Raw genomic sequence first — 14,970 nt, 5'->3', positions numbered from 1 at the left:
CATATGAGCTTGTCTCTTTCTTCCTTGTCAGCCTCAGCTCCAGCTTGGATCAAATTACAAATTACAAATACAAAACATTATTTCATGTTCCTCATGTCTTGTTGGCTTCTATTCTTGGAGACTTGAGGTGATACGTAGTCATCTTTCCTGACTGCCTCAGCATGCATCCCTGCTTTCCTGATATGTCCTTTTCCATCATCAGAAAAGCCAGGCCTGGGTCCCCTTCTGCTGTCCCCATGCGGCTCTATGCCATGGTTTCTCAACCTGGGCACTTGAATGTTTTGGGCTGGATGATTTTTTTATTGAGCTATAATTGGCAAATCACATTATATAAGATTTAGGGGCATAACATGATGATTCAATATTTGTGACTATTGTGAAATAAACAGCACAATAAGTTTAATTACCATCCATCACCATATATAATTACAAAATTTTTTTTCTTGTGATGAGAACTTTTAAGATCTATTCTCTTAGCATCTTTCAAATATACAATACAGTATTATTATTTATATTATTATTTAGAGTCACCATACTGTGCATTACATCCCCAGGACTTATTTTATTTTATTTATTTAAATTTTTTAGGACTTACTTATTTTATAACTAGAAGTTTGTACATTTTGTCCTCCTTCACCCATTTCATCCATCCCCCACCCCCTGCCTCTGGCAACTGCTAATCTGTTCCCTGTATCTGAGGTGTGGTTTGTTTGTTTGTTTGGTTTTGGATTCCACCTGTAAGTGAGATCATATGACATTTGTTTTTCCCTGACTTATTTCACCTAGCATAATGCCTTCAAGGTCCATCAACGTGGTTGCAAATGGCAGAATTTCCTTCTTTTTTATGGCCGAATAATATTCCATTGTGTATGGATGATTCTTTGTTGTAGGGGACTGGCATATTTATTGAAGGATATTTAGCAGCATCTCTGGCTTCTACCTATCATATTGCCAGTAGCAACTCCTCAATTGTCAGAACCAAAAATGTCTTCAGACATTGCCAAATGTCCCCTGGGGAGCAAAATTGTACCCAGTTGAGACCTCTGCTCTATGCATATGTTATAGCTCTCACCAAATAATCTGGAACGTAGCTGTTTGCTTGTTTACCTCCTCTAGGTTTCTGAGAGCTTCTCAAGACTAGGGGCATACAAGATGAATCCCTGTGCCAAAGCATAGCACTAGATGTATATCATATGCATTTCCTTCACAAAACTTTATTGAGGTGCTAGATGTCAGAAGACGTAGATTTTCGCTTATCTTGGTCGGCTCTACTGCTTAAAATGTTGTGACTGTGAACAAATCAGTTATCTTTGTGCCTCAGTTTCCCTCATTTGGCAAATGGGGATAATAACACCAGCCTTGCCTTGTCTGATTTTTATGTGGATGGAATGAGAGTGAGTATGTGAACGTGCAAAGTGCAAAAAGAATCCTGGTTAGGACAACGTGTCCTAAGGCAGGCTCCTGTCGTGTTTGTATTCTCTGGGCACAGAGTCTGCATGACATGGAAAGTTCAGGTCTACTCAAACAATATAATTCTCTGTAACCATATCAGGAAGGCTTCTTTAATTCAAAACATTATAATTACAGAAAACCTTGTTGAAATGATTGAGCCTGCAATACGGAATGAGACCAACACAATTACTAAACACCATGTTTCCCTGAAAATAAGACTTAACCGGACAATCAGCTCTAATGTGTCTTTTGGAGCAAAAATTAATATAAGACCCAGTCTTATTTTATAGTAAATAAGACCCAGTCTTATTTGATAGTATTTTACTATCAAATAAGACTGGGTCTTATGTAATATAATATAATATAATATAATATAATATAATATAATATAATATAATATAATACCGAGTCTTATATTAATTTTGCTCCAAAAGATGCATTAGAGCTGATTGTCCGGCTCGGTCTTATTTTTGGGGAAACGTGGCAGTTATCTTAAGCATAGTGCCGTACAACACCTAGGATACTCTAAGGGACAAATGCACTACTCCCGATCTCCATCATGCCTCCATGGACCCAAGAAAGACTCAGGCGTCAGGGAGCCTTCTCTGCTGTAGGCCTGTCTGATGTTCTGTGTTCTCAAGGGGCTGTCAAGCCCATTTTTTTGTATCCTATTCTGGACTGGTTCTTTTCTACTCTGTGCTGTGGTGGGTGCTTCCTTGTTTCCTGACCTTTAATATAAGCGATGGGAAATCAGCAGCTTTTACATCTGCAACAGCTCAGAATTCAGTGTTTGTAGGGAGTCTCATCCACTCTTTGTAAAGGAGATTTTTTCTTCTAATACCTCCTATGGAATCCCTCTCCTTGAAGGTATTTATTACCTTCAAGAAGGGTTTCTGTCTCTTCCTCTCTCTCCTTCCCTACTTTATGACTTCCTTTTATAATCTGTGCATTCTGTCACTTTGCCTCTGTTCTCCTAGCACTGTGGTGGGCTGGTTTAGATATCTCCCTCCCTCTTTTTTCCAGATTGAGTTCAGCTGACAAGGACCCCTGTCACGTGGAAGTGTACTGTGATTCTCGATGTGTGCCACCATCACTCCTCCAGCTGCAGCTGGCCACGGCTATCGCATTAACTGTTTCTTGCTCTGAACATGTCCGCTGCAAAAGCACTCACAAACTGTAAAATTCTATACAAATGAGTCAAAAACTCCTATACCCATATACTTTTAGGGCTGCCAGAGGGCTTGAAAAATATCTAGTCTACTGTGTTTCCCCAAAAATAAGACCTAGCCGGACAATCAGCTCTAATGCGTCTTTCAGAGCAAAAATTAATATAAGACCCGGTCTTACATTATATAAGACCCAGTCTTATAGTAAAATAGGCCAGGTATTATATTATACTTATTATATTATAGACCCAGTCTTATATTATAGTAAAATAAGAACGAGTCTTAATTTTTGCTCCAAAAGACACATTAGAGCTGTTTGTCCGGCTAGGTCTTATTTTCGGGGAAACACAGTAGCTCTTTCATTTTAAACTTGAGAACACTGAACTCTGAGCAGGTTAAGTGACTGACTCATTACTATTTTCTTTGCAGTTTCCGACCACCTCAGAAAGCCAATCTGAATTATTCTGTTACTTTTTTAATGCATCAGAGCTAATCTTTGTTTTCCAACTTTTCTTATACTTCACGATCCTCTCTTTAAGTTTAAAGTGATAATTTCCTTTCAATACAGGGTTTGGGGATGTCTCATCTGAAAGAGGTGATATATGGTTAAAATAGTGAATTCTGTGTATCTATTTTCATGGTAGCATGTGGTTCAGAGTGATGAACAGGTTTGTGTGTGTGTGTGTGTGTGTGTGTGTGTTTTATCCCCAAGACACAATTTCTTTTCATGCAAATTGAGAATAGCTTTAATTCGATTCCAATTTTTTTTTCTTATAATTTCTTCTAAAAACTTCTTGGATTACCAGGATTTGTTTGTAACAGGACTGCAGTGTGTGGACATTGACACTGTTCATTAGCTACTTAAATTTTTCTATTTGAGAATTTGGGACAATTTGCAATATGGATGCACCTGTTTATTAGTTTACCTGAAGAACTCATTGAGGGCTTTGTTGAGAAGCTTTTGGCAGCCTGCTGTAGCCTGAGAGTCTAGGGTTGCTCATTGCTGATCAAAAACGTCTTTCCTTGGGGACTAGGATCAGTGAGAAAGTAAAATAGGTGTGTGTGTGTTCGGGGGAATGGGGGGTCCGGGGGAGACTGACATAGGATTTCAAACCTTTGTTTTGCTAAACAAGTTAAAAAAAAAAAAAAAGACCATCATCATCCACAACCATGATTGTTTCTTAAAAGTGAGAATTCTTTAGGATAAAAAAAAAAAAAAAAGGCAGGATATAATCTCACCACATGCTTTTATTTTTGACATTTGAGTGCATGTCTCCAAATTGGCATTTGGAAACTACCAAATTTAGATTAATTAATCCAAGAATTAAAGATGTGAATTATAATGTCAAATCCTATACAAAAGAAAATGGAGAATCCAAATTCTTTGATTTGTATTAGTATTAACAATTGCTCATATTGTGTGGCTCTTTAGTGGGGCCAAGGTGTTATTTATATCGGAAGTTTCTAGATTATTAGAGAGAAAATATAGTGAAATCAGTATGCCCGGACCCACAGGCCTGGACAAGAGAATTTCTAACTTTGCCACACTCCATAAACCACTTAGCCTGTTTGTTTCTTCATCTTTAAAAGAAGGGTCTATTTCACAGGCTATTCTATGAAATGAAATAATAAATTTGAAAGCACTTCACAAACCATAAAGTGGTCTGTAGCTGTGACATTTTGTCAGTATCTCCAAAGTTTGTGAACTTTTTCTTTAGTCAAAACATTATCAAGGCTGTATTAATCTGTCTACAATGTCTGATTAACCTTATCAAAATACATTTTATGTAAGAGACTACATAAAGTATATGTCAGACCTGGCATAACAGGCAGTCAATTATTTTTAATTCCCTTTACCCAGTAAAAGTAGGTTTTAACTCTCCAGATAATGTAATGCCAAACATTTTGCAGTTACACGTGATAGGCAAACTGCATCTATGATCTTTTTGAACTTTTCTTGGATACATGAGTGAAGAGGAAATCAAAATAACCTTTAGGTTATGAAAGCTTTCAACTCAGCTGTACACCAGCTTTTTTACTCCACTTCCTCCTATCTCTCCTCTGCGCCCTCTAGCGGCTGCAAGTCTGTATTAAATTAGCAAACAACTGTTTTGATCAAAAATACCACAACTTTCCCCAGTCTGTGTGACTGAAAGTTATAACACACAAAGTACCACTTTAAGGAATTATGGTATCCTCCTTCCTTTTTAATGGCTCCAAGGAACCCTAGTCATAATGTAAAAATTATATATTATAGATAGATATAAGTAGAAAATAAAAAATGTTAACTCCACTTTCAATAGAACTGTCAACACTTTGCTATACTATATCTTCAATTTTCTCATGCTGTATATAATTTTTACAAACTTGCTTTTAGCACTATCCATATATGGCAAACATCTTTCCATGTCATGGACCACCAGAAAAGGCTAGATGGTGTTCCATTGCAAGAATGTCCTATAATATCTTTTATATCTTTATAAAGTACACATTTAATATGCTCTCAGCTTTTCTCATTGCTGATTTTGTTTTGTTTTTTACTTTTTCTCTTCTGAGCAACCTAAGTGTCCACCAATAGACAATTGGATAAAGAAGATGTGGATAATAGAATTGGATAATAGAATATCACTCTGCTGTAAAAAAGAATGAATTTTACCATTTGCGAGAAGGTGAATGAACCTAGAGTGTAGTATGTTAAATGAAAAAAGTCAGACTAAGAAAGACAAATAACACGTAATCTCACTTATACATGGAATCTAAAGAACAAAATAAACAAACAAAACAGAAACAGACTCATATATACTCATATATACAGAGAACAAACTGATGGTTGCCAGAGGGGAGGGGAGTTGGGGGGCTGGGTGAAAAGGGTGAAGGGATTAAGAAATACAAATTGGCAGTTACAATGGGGATGTAAAGTACAGCATAGAGAATATAGTCAGTAATATTGTAATAACTATGTGTAGTGCCAGGTGGGGACTAGATTAATTGGGGGGATCACTTTGCAAATTATATAAATGTCTAACCACTATGTTGTCCACCTGAAACTATTATATAAAATAATATTGAATGTCAACTGTAACTGAAATTTTTTTTTTCTCTTCTGACCCATATTCTCCATGAAGATATATCAGAAGCTAGAGCCAACAATGACAGTACTCCATAATTAATATTGGGGGCTAAAAAAGATACACCAGTACTCAAGATCACAATATACTATATTGCCAAGTATTTCTCCTGCCTCTTTCCATTTCCAGAACTGCTTATCCTTTTCTACTAACTTGCATAAAAATATATCTAATCATAAGCAAAGGGCATAGAATTACATTTGCCATGTACAATGCCCCATGAAGGAATGACTGCTTGTCCTATATTATATGAAAAAACCCAATTAGTGAAGCTCTAGATAGACTTGAGAGCTCTCTCAAGAGTCATAGGAAAATAATTAATAATTGAAAATAATGAGAGAGCAGGGTAAGCAATAAGGAGTCCAACAGGTGTGGTCTATGTAAAGTAGAAATTCCAGAATAGGAAATGGGATGAAGAGAATACAAGCAAAAATAAAAGCAACAGAAGAAGAAATGATTGAGCTCAAGAAATAATTGAGTTTGAAGTTTTAAAAAGATTAACTGACAATAAATGAAACACATGTCTAAGTAGGTCCAGGTGAAATTGTTGACTATTAAAGAGAAGTCAAACTTTCTGTTTGAGGCTTTTAAGAGAAAACCAGTATTTTTTCTAGAGAAGGATGCAAGTCAAGCTCTTCTCCGTAAAGCTAAATGCCAATCCTGAACATTTATAGAACTTTGAAGATAAATCAAAATTAAGAACTCAAGGATACTGAAGACATAGTTTATAAGTACTAAAAGTGAGGAAAGAAATCACACTTTTAAAACATTTTGCAAAGGTAAAAATATTATTCTTGAAAGAGAAGATGTAATGTTGTAAACCACAATAACAGTAATTCAGGTTTTCATGCCAAAATAATATAAGCAAACTCAGGAAATAGCAGAGGTTAGTGAGAGGCAGTACATGATTTTTTATTTTAAATTTTACACAGGGAAAATTGTAATAACAATTTTTACAGAAATAATCATTTTGTTCTTGATATTAATACATATGGTATGTGCATTCAAAAACTTAACCATTAGTAGGATTTTCTTCTCTCTCTTTTTAATGTTTTTTATTTTTACTTTTTCTTCTTTTGTGAGAAAGGCAGTTATCTATTCCTGCATAACAAACCATCCCAAATCTTAGTGGCTTCAGGCAACCACCATTGTTTATTTTGCTTGTGAATTCACAGGGCTCAGTGGGGCCTGTTCATCTCTGCTCCATGCAGTGTTAGCTGGGATGGACTACAGGGTCTACTTTCAAGATGACACACTGATAGAGCTGGCAAATTAGTGCTAACTGCCAAGTGGGAGCTCAGCCAGGGCTATGGGCCAGGGGCCTTTCCAAGGGACTTTCTTCACAGGCTGCTTGGGCTTCCTCCTGTCATGGTGTCTGGAAGACAGGAAGCTGTCCTGATGATCTGGTTTTGGAAGTTACAGAGCATTGCTTCTGATGTGGTCAGAGCCCATGCTGATTCAGGATGAAGGGGCCTAGACTCTACCTCTTGGTGGGACAAGTGTGAAAGTCACATCAGAAAAGGTTATGTGAGATAAGACATCTTGTTGCGGCCATTTTTTTTTGGAAAATACCATTTGTCCACTTTCAAATTACTGAAGGAGAACAAAGTATCTTAAAATCTACTCATTCATGGCCTTATTTATTTACCTTAATAGTTATGAGAAATGGCTAGGATTTAAAAAGATCTGGATTTGAATCATGTTTGTAATATTTACTTTCTGTATATCTACAGATGTGTAATTTAGGTTTTCTTTTTCTTAACCACCTGTTAAATGGAAAAATTGATATACGACTCAGAGGTTGTGATGAGAAATGTACTTTTAAGTACTGAGCATTATCCCTACTCATATTAAACAGTCAATAAATGGTAGTTTTAAAAAAGACAAGGATGGCTGTGTTATCACTGTTTACATTGTACCAGAAGTTCTAGCCTGGTGATTTTCAAGTTTATTTTTAGCAGTAGAACTCATATCCCCTCATAAACTCTTTTGCAGAGCCCCAGTGTAGAAAGCCAGTGAAAGCATAGCTCTTGTTTGTGAAGCAAGGATTGGGGTCCTAGAACTCTACCTACTAGTTTACCCTCCTTCCCACGACGGCGCCAAAGGCATCTCCTCAGATATGTTGAAAACTACTATTTCAGCCCATATAGTAACCTGGAAAGGGAAAATAATTGGTATAGCTATTGGAAAAGAAAATTGAGGAGGACAAATTACAAACTAATGGAACAACTAAAAGAATGTAGTATGGTGGTGGTCAGTTGATATGAATATATATTCATATATATGAGGTCAGAAAATTAAGTTCGCGAACTCACCCTAGAAACAGTGCTACATACCTCATTACTAAATATCACTACAGTCACCTTCAAAGAACTCCCCTTGGGAAGCTATGCACTGATGCCAGCACGTAGTCCACGCTTCAAAGCAATTTTGGAACTCTTTTTCTGGCCATCAGAGCTGTCGTCGTATTACCCTTGATGTCCTGAATGGTATCAAAATATCTTCCTTCCAATATTTCCTTTATCTTCTGGTAAAGAAAGAAGTCCTTGGGGGCCAGATCAGGTGAATAAGGCAGGTGTCCCAGTACAGTTTTTGTTTACTGGCTAAAAACTCCCTCACAGACAGTGCTGTGTGAGCTGGTGCGTTGTCGTGATGCAAGAGCCAGGAATTGTTGGCGAAAAGTTCAGGTGGTCTAACTTTTTCACGCAGCCTTTTCAGCACTTCCAAATAGTCAACTTGGTGAACTGTTTGTCCAGTTGGTAGAAATTCATAATGAATAATCCCTCTGATATCAAAAAAGGTTAGCAACATCATTGCAATAAGTCCGCAAACTTAGTTGTCAGACTTTGTATATGCATATATATATATATATGTGTGTGTGTGTGTGTGTGTGTGTGTGTATGTACATCTATGTATGTATACATACAATTGATATGTATATATATATGAAATGAAGAGCAACAGAAACCTTATATTGCTTCACTGAACAGATACTTATGTGCCGGGCGTGTGTTAGTAACTGGGAAGGCTGGTGAGAGGAATGAAAGCCCTTTGCTGTTGAACTTATGCTATGATGGAGGAGACAGATGCCTCCCGAGTTCCAGATCAAGATCAGTGCTGGAAAGCAATTCTCCTTTATTTGTTTACTTTGTAGAGTTTTCCACTGGTCCAGTCACATGTGGCAACACATTTTATACAGGATAAAAGAAACAAAAGCCTGAGATAGCAAATAAAAGAGGCTTGGGGAGGAGAGTCTGTGGAAAGAAGATTCAGACTGATATCTGAAGGATGAGAATGAGTGAAGAGCGTGGGGATGGCCGTTGAGGCAGAGAAAACGGCGAGGGCCATGGTTCTGAGGTGAGGAAATACCATGCTTCCCCGAAAATAAGACCTAGATGGACAATCAGCTCTAATGCGTCTTTTGGAGCAAAAATGAATATAAGACCCGGTCTTATTATACTATAATATGAGACCGGGTCTCATATGATATGATATGATATGATATGATATGATATGATATGATATGATATGATATGATATGATATGATATGATATGATGTAATATAATGCAATATAAGACTGGGTCTTATATTCATTTTTGCTCCAAAAGACGCATTAGAGCTGATTGTTCGGCTAGGTCTTATTTTCGGGGAAACACGGTACTTAGCATGGCCCAGAAACTAAAGAGAAACAGACTGGAGCCCGGTGAGTGAGGGGAGGGTGGAGAAGATGGGGATGGAGATGCAGGAATGGCCAGGCAATGGCACAAGATTCTGCAGGCTAGGGTGAGAGGACTGGATGTTATTTAATGCAGTGTGAAGCCTGTGAACTATTATTATAAGGAGAAGAGTGACAGGATCAACTCAGCATTTTACATTTTACTACAGCTCTCTCTGTCTGTCTGTGTGGAGAATGGACTCCAGCAGGGAGATCAATCACTTAGAAGGCCCCTGAGCAGTCAGGGGAATAGTGGTGGTGGCTTCATCTAGAGTGGGCAGTGCAGATAGAAAGAAGTGAATGAATTCAAGCTATGTGGGCAGTCGAAAGAGCAAAAATTGTTGACTAATTATATATATAGGGTTTGAAGGAAAGAGATGAGTATCATTGTAAGGTTTTCAAACTTCCAAAGAAATCTGATTAGTCCACATGGACACACCACCCTAGTGAGATAGTGAGGCTGGAACTGGTCTAAATTAGGTCAACTAGTCACCAGAAGCGTAGTCTACATGCCCAGAGAAAGACAGCCAGGCTTCGGATCCAAACTTGAGACCTCCACTGTAAGACAGGATTCCAGGTGTACAGAAAAAAAGGCACCGATATTTATGCTGATTAACATGAGAGTGCAGCACTGCGTCTGGGGGTCACAGCCGCCCAAGGGAAACCTTAGACTCTTGGTCTGAAACGCCCTAATGCTGAACTCAGATCCCCTGGGGTTATTAGTCAGGGCAGCGGAAGGGACTTGTAATACAATACTTCCAGCTCTCTCTGGAATCCCCTCGCTGGAAGGAAGGTGGATGATGACTTTATTCTCTGATCCCTTCCAAGATCCACACACACCTAGTTTTCTGAACTGCCAATTTCATTCAATAAAGTTCACATAAAAAATATGTCACAACAGGCAAAACTATAAATTCGTCTTTCCTAACACCTGATTGCTATTTTATTTATTTCATTTACAGTAGCAGGTGAAATACACTGCGGAAGCTTGGTCTTTATGGACCTGCAACCACATGGTTTGACTAACTGAATAACCACTTAATTTTCCAAGACCTCACTTCTTTGTGCCTCAATTCTCTCATCCATCAAAATGGTGGGTTAGATAATATATAACATACACATAAAATTATTTCTCTAATTAATTGTGTTCATGTAGATGGCTCACTAAGAATGAGAATTTGCACCTGATGCATCTTTTTACCCTATAGTAGCCGGTATGGCCAGAAAGCATAAAGTCTCATTCTTAAGGAAGTTTCAGGTAATGTATTTATTTGATTTATTCTTGTATCTATTAATGTAGTCACTTGTTTGGTAAATATCAATCAATGGTTAATAAATATTTATCAAACAAATGAGTACATAAATAAATAATTAAGAGAGTAAACTAAATGCGACATCAATCTTTTTTCAGTACTAAATTGTATAGTTTTATGGCTATAATGTTCATGAAAAGTCTTTTAGGAGTGAAAACCTTTACAGATATAATTGGGTTAGAAGCTGTATTCACAGCTTCATGTCTATAGAGCCTATATCATTAACAGGTGACCAGGACGGAGTAAGCAAGCTCTGGAATCATTAACAGAACTGGCTCTAAACCTCAGCTCCGCCTTTGACCTACCCATGTGACCTTGGACTAGTGACTTCAGTTCTCCAAATTCAGTTTCTTCATGTAAAATCTGGAGATTATAATAGAACTGATTTCAGAGTGGTATTGTGAGGATTAAAAGAAAACACTTAGCATAATTTCTAGCTCATAAGGAATATTCCGCAGGCTTAAACTACTATTAACCAACTCACAGGTTATTATTTTATAAGCTTTGGAGCCCAGTGACAGTGAAGTCACCCTTCTTTGCATCTCCACTGCCCTAGCAAGATAAAACTTGAGCATTTCAATAGGAGCAGACATTCAACTGAACAGAATTGCATGGATTTGGATGGCCACAGAAACAAATTAAAATCAACTCATCTGCAGAATTTAGAGATGCCTATTGAGACAATACATTCCGTAAGTGTTCACTTTCACTTTCTACAGTGCTTTTAGTTGTATTATCTGTGTATTCCTCTCAGCAAATCCTTGAGATAGATAGTATCATTTTTATACCACTGCTGAGTAAAGAGTTTTTAAAGATGAAACTGATTTGCCCAGTTCTTAAAGTGACTAGAAGTCAGATTGCAAAGCTAGTTTTTGGGACCATGACTCTGTCTTGGGGAGTCCACAAACCAAATGAGTTCTGTACTATGAAAAACATCCCTAGGGAAAGTGAGAAGTTCTGATCTTTACCCAGATGTTTTATCAATGATACCATGTATTTTATTTGCTTCTCTGTTGCTTCATGCCTAGTAGCTTTTACTGGTAAATAAGAACAGATGTGCTTTTAGTACCCCAGTTGAAAAACAAACGAACAAAAAAACACTGATCAATCGCAATGGGCAATCTATGTATATTCTCTGTGCAAAATTAGGCATTTGTGAACATTCATTCATTCATTTTTCGTAGTATTCCAGAATGGTGTTTTTCTTTTACTTCTGCTCTTTTTAATGGCAATTATAGTATTATACCTTTTTTAGAATTATTTTGTTTAAATTACAAATATACAGAAAAGTCAGAGAATAGTATAACACACATGAACCCACCACCCAGCCTATACATTGATATTGTGCCTTATTTGCTTCATATTTTTTTAAAAGATAAAATGTTACAGCTACTATTGAAGTTAACATGAATCGTTTCCATTCACAGTTTTCAGTTTTCAGGGCAGTGTATAGTCCATCAACACTATGGAGTGTCATTATGCCTCCTTCTGCAACTGGCTTCCTTCATTTAACAGTGTTTTCAAGATTTATTATCCGTGATGTACAAGTAGATTCTTTTTTTAATTTCAAAAACTAGAGAATGAATACACCACAATTCATTTGTTTATTCTGTGGTTGGTGGGTATTTACACTGTTTCCAATTGTTTATAGCTAAAACAATGTGTTTCCTTATGCAATATTAGCAGTTTTCTCAAGTATACTCACAGAAGTGGAACTATATTGGGCCAGACAGTATGTGTATCCTCAAATTTAATTGGAGTTTTCAAGTTGTTTTTCAAACTATTGTTTACATTTTAACCAGAACATTTTATACCAGAGCTTTTATTTTGCTGTATGTTCACCCACACCCAATTTTTAAATTTTTGTCAGTTTTATGTAAATGAAATGGTGTAATTTATTTTGCATTCCCCCAGTTACTGTGGAAGTTGAACAGCTTTTCATATGTTTATATGCCATTTGGGTTTTTTCACTGTTCATATTTTCAATTGCATTATTTGGGTTTTTCTTATTGATTTCTAGAAGTTCTATGTGTATTGTCAACATAGATCCTTTGTTGGCTGTGTGACTAACAAATATCTTCTACCAATCTACGTGTTGGGCTTTAATTTATCTATAGTGTGTAGTGGGATGGAAGTTCTTGCTTTCTAATATACTCAACAGTCATTTCTTTTATAGTTTGTGTTGTTTTATCCCTTTAAGAAAAAATTTTTTTTAACTCTTAGGTCATAAAATTTCCTGTTATATAATCTTAAAATTTCAGCATTTTTCCTTAGACAATTCTTTTATACACCTGGAATTTATATTTCTGTATGGTGTGATATAGGAATCTCATTTTTGTATAAAGATACCCTTCCAACACCATTTTTTTAAGTTGTGCTTTCTTATATGCCAAGTTTCAATATACATGCGGATTTGTTTCTGGATGGAAAGCTGTTTTGTTGTTTTATTTTTTTTTTCCCTAGACCTGGATCGATATCACACTCTTTTATTATAATCCCTAATATCTGAGAGGGCAGGTTTCTTCTCCCCACCCACCACACTTTAAAAAATTCCTTTCCTACATTTTCAAATTGCTTAATCCCTACACCTTTCCTGTAAGCTTTAGAATTGGTGTGTCAAGTTCCTCGAACACCCATAAGGATTTTTATTTAAATCTCATTGGATTTATAGTTTGGATTGATAGGAATGGTCATCGTTAAAGTGTTAAGTATGCCAGAGGGGTAGTGGATGGAGGGAGGAGGGTTGTCACTGTGTGAGGGATATAAATGATAAATGTCTAACTAGTACATTGTTTTATGTACCTGAAACTAATAAAAAAAATGAAAAAATAGTAACAAATAAATGTTAAGTATCCTAATCCATGAGTATGGCATTCATCAGGAGCAAGTGCAGAAAACAAGAAGCTTCTAGGCATTTTAAACAGAAAGGAATTTGATGCAAAGAATTAGCTCCTGGCTAGGTTCCTGAAGTAAATGTGTATTTGCTTTGTTTTGTCTTTTAGTTTTCAAATATATGGGGTGCAAGATTGGCTATTTTTGTATCTTTTTCTTTCTTTTGTTTTTGCCTTGTTACCAGAAAATAATATAAATTCTTTCATGTTTATTGAAAACATCTTTTGTGGCTTAAGGGATCATTAATTCTAATGAATGTTTTATGAGAGTTTGCAAATAATATGTGTGTTCTATTTATTAGGTTTTGGGTTCTATACGTGCCCTTTAGATCAAGCATATGAAACATATGCTGAAGTCTTCCGTATCTTTACCAATTTTTTGTCTGCTTGATCAATCCATTTCCTGGAAAAGAGCCTTAAAATGTTCTTACTGTGATTGTGAATTTGCTGATTTTTCCTTTTACTGATGACAATTTTTGCCTTACGTATTTTAGATTATGCTGTGAAATGAATATACATTGAAGATTTCAGAATTCCAGAAAATTGTGTCCTTTATCATTAATTCATGAACTTCTTTCTGTTCATTTCTTTTCTTGATTTAAAGTCTATTTTGTCCTGATATTTTTAGAGCCACACCAGCCTTCTTTTGTTTAGGGTTTACGTACTTGTGTACATTTTCCATACATTTACCTCTACATTTTGTGAGTAATTATATTTAGTTATGTCTCCTATAAACACATATATCTGGGTTTTCTTGGAATTTTTGTTTTGAATAATTTCAAATATACAGAAAATTTGAAGGACTAGAACAAGAAAAATATAACTACCCTTCATCTAAATTAATTAGTTGTTTATACTTTGTCACTTTTGCTTCCTTTTCTATCTACATATCAATTACACATTTTTTTTTACTTTATTTGAATGTAAATTGCAGAAATCTGGAGTGATTACCAGATTACCCTTCCTTTACTTTCATGTATTTAAACTATGTATTTAAGACTATTTTTGGTATATTTTATCCAGCATTTCAATGTTTGAAGCCAGGAGGTTCAGCTTTAGCTGTTATATTGCTGTAAATTTCTCTAGAGAGTGTTTTTCACAAAGGAAAACAGGCTGGCCTAATCACAGGCAAACGCTGAAGGAGAACAGGATTTTTTAGACCGCTTTCCAAGACTTTTCTACACCTTTGCACAAAATAAAAACTATTTCTTAATATGATTCTTTTTTTTATTAACCGTAATAAAATAAACATGGGTGTAAATCTCAACATACCCCAATATCCAGGTATTCTACCTTCTGAGTT

The sequence above is a fragment of the Rhinolophus sinicus genome, chromosome 12 (genome assembly GCF_057876585.1).
Source record: "Rhinolophus sinicus isolate RSI-liver-muscle chromosome 12, RSI-T2T, whole genome shotgun sequence".
NCBI classification, from domain to species: domain Eukaryota; kingdom Metazoa; phylum Chordata; class Mammalia; order Chiroptera; family Rhinolophidae; genus Rhinolophus; species Rhinolophus sinicus.
This window is presented reverse-complemented; position numbering follows the sequence as displayed.